This window comes from Capricornis sumatraensis, chromosome 2, assembly GCF_032405125.1.
Source record: "Capricornis sumatraensis isolate serow.1 chromosome 2, serow.2, whole genome shotgun sequence".
Taxonomy (NCBI): domain Eukaryota; kingdom Metazoa; phylum Chordata; class Mammalia; order Artiodactyla; family Bovidae; genus Capricornis; species Capricornis sumatraensis.
The window spans coordinates 140,181,297-140,184,180 of record NC_091070.1 but is presented as its reverse complement, the minus strand read 5'-3'; the positions used below and the strand labels follow the sequence as shown (position 1 = coordinate 140,184,180).

Here is a 2,884-nt window from a genome sequence, read left to right as displayed (position 1 = left end):
GAAGTTGCAGAGATTCAGGATGATACTACCTTCCTTAAAAAAAAAAAAAGATGTAATATCTTTTTTTAAGAATTCCTGGCAGGTAGTTATAGGAAAGTAGATAACTTTGATCCAACAAAGTTTGATATAATTTGTGACTGAATTTCAGTCATCCTGAAGAACTTGTTTCCAATTTTCCTTAACTCCTAGAATTCCTTCAGAACTTTCAAATAACTTGATTCTTCCAAAATACCCCCTAATTGCTGAGCCCTAAACAGATTTTTGCTTCTACTCCCTGGACCTATGCAATTGCTAGCAAATCTGAACTACTATTTTCAGCTTCTTCCATTAAAGTTGACAAATTCCTTAAGGGATAGAATGCAGTGCAGTTTTTCCTTTTTCTTTGGGATCCTTATTCCTCCTCAGATGCTGACTTATAGTTCTCTGATGCATACAAAAGTAGTATGTGTGTTGTGTTTGTTCAGTTTTTAGTTTTTCTTATATTGAGTGTTGTTTCCTGGTATAGGCTGTGACTTCATAGATGGGAAGAATCAGTTTAAGGTATATTTATAAAGAGAATCCAAAGATTCATACTGGTTTGAATAAAGTGTGAGAAAAAAATGAAATTAAAGATGATCTCAAAATTTATAGCTTGAACCACTTAAAGAATGGGCTTGTCATCAAATGAAATGTGGGAAACTATAAGTGCAGCACATTTTGAGATGAGAAATGATTGTAATAACTGAGGCTCAAGAATAGGAAATGGACAAGGGATAGGAATATAGGAGCCATTAGCATACAAAGAAAATTTAAAACATATGGCTAGACGAGATCACCAAGAACATAAAATATCATAAATATAAATAGAGAAGGGAAAACACACATGGACTGAACCTCAGGGGATTTCAATTTTCAAAGTTAGGGAGGGCCTCTCTGTGCTCGGCCAACAGCCCTTGACAGTGCCCACCCCAGTGCCTGGGAGCTATGGGTGGAAGCACTTGCCAGCAATCCTCCACCAGGCCCAAGGGGACAAAAGTAACTCTAAATCCAGCACATGCATATGGAGGCAAATTTAAAGGATTTCATATGAAGCACAGGAGCAGATAATGCTAAAAAGCAAGCAGTAGTTGGTCCACATTTAGTGAGTGGGGAAGCATTCCCTTCTCCCTTTGCAGCTGAGATGGCAGAAATTAATCAAATTCAGTATAAAATGGAATACACCAAAAGTCTTAGTGAGCAAACCAGGTTTGTGGAAAAATTAAAGGTAACGCCACCAAATGCTGACCTGAAACAATAATTCCAAGAAGGAGTTTCAAATGCTAGCATGATGTTGCAGGTGCCAGGGAGCATCGAGAACTGTTGTAGCAGGAACTAACAAACAGATTGTGTTTTCAGGACTAGCACACCTTGACCTTATACAGTCTCTTCCTTTAAACCTCTGGCACTAAAAACACCACCTTGCATGTTGACGCTAACTGAAAGATCACTAGATTTTCTGGATTTAGAAAGATCTTTTCCAACTCCTCAAAATAAAAAAATCCATACAAAGCATGGGCTAAAAATAAAGTGCTGCTCTAAGAGTGAAAATGCTGTTGGCCAAAACAGCTTATCAGAACTTACTCCACATATAGCATTTCAAATATAGATAGAAGGATTGAAAAAACTTCAGATGACATAATTGTTGTAAATGCAGCTTCCTTAAGACAACAGATAAACTAAATAGACATCTAAAAACTTCTGTAAGAGAACACAGAAGGTGCTAAAAGAGAATTGATTATGTGTTCATTTACTGTGGCATTCTAGCTGCTTAATAGCTGGCTCTAATTTTGCCACTAGAGATAACCCCAACCCTTAGAAACACTGTTTCAACAGCTGGAAATATAAATAATTGATTTGCAAACAAACCTAAAAAAAAAAGGTGCGGGTGGGGAGAATCAGCAAAGAGCCTGAGGATAGTCAACCAAAATGATAAGGGGAAGACAATGAAAATGTGGTGTCCAGGAAGCCACAGAATAAAACGTTTTAAGAAGAGAATGAGGAATTGTATTAAATGCTGCTGCTAGGTCAGCAACCATAGAAACTTAAGTCATTAGATTTAGAAACATAAATACTATTGATGACTTTTAGAAAAAATAATTTCAAGAAGAAAGGAAATCCCTTCATTAAGGGTTGGTTTAAAAAAGAAATTGAGGAGACTATTTGGAAGCAATAAGTATAGACAACTGTCTAAGGAATTTTGGTGCAAATAGGAACAAAAAAATTATCTCAGTAAAGATATAGAAAAGAAAGTTGGGCTAGAAATAAAAATGTGAGGTGAGTTATATATCCATCAAAGGGGAAGAGATTGTCAAGACTGTTAATCAGTTGGGTTTTGTTTATTCTTGTTTTTATAAACTTTATTTTTAGAGCAATTTTAAGTTCACAGCAAAACTGAGTGAAAGTTAATGAGATTTTCCATATCTTCCCCAGGCTACACATATGCACAGCCTCCCCCCATTCTCAACATCCTCCACTCTCCACATACCCCACTATCAACATCCCTCACTATCAACATCCCCCACAAGAGAGGTACATTTGTTACAGTCAGTGAACCAACACTGATACATCATTACCAGCCAAGTCCATTGTTTATATTAGGATTCACTCTTGGTGCTATACATTCTATAGGTTTGGACAAATGTATAATGACATGCCTCCACCATTATAGTATCATACAGAATACATCCACTGCCCTGAAAGTGTTCTGTGCTTTGTCTATTTATACCTGTGGCTCAGATGGTAAAGATGGTAATGACGATCCTATGTGCAGGGCAGCAATAGACACAGATGTAAAGAACATAATTTTGGACTCTGTTGGTGAAGGTGAGGGTGGGATGATTTGAGAGAATAGCACTGAAAGATGTGT

At 36.9% G+C, this 2,884-nt stretch overlaps 1 pseudogene; it reads left to right on the top strand.

The window, feature by feature from the left end:
* The first annotated feature begins 1,159 nt into the window (after positions 1-1,159).
* On the top strand, positions 1,160-1,803 carry LOC138074110 (mitochondrial fission factor pseudogene; annotated as a pseudogene).
* Positions 1,804-2,884: the final 1,081 nt, after the last annotated feature.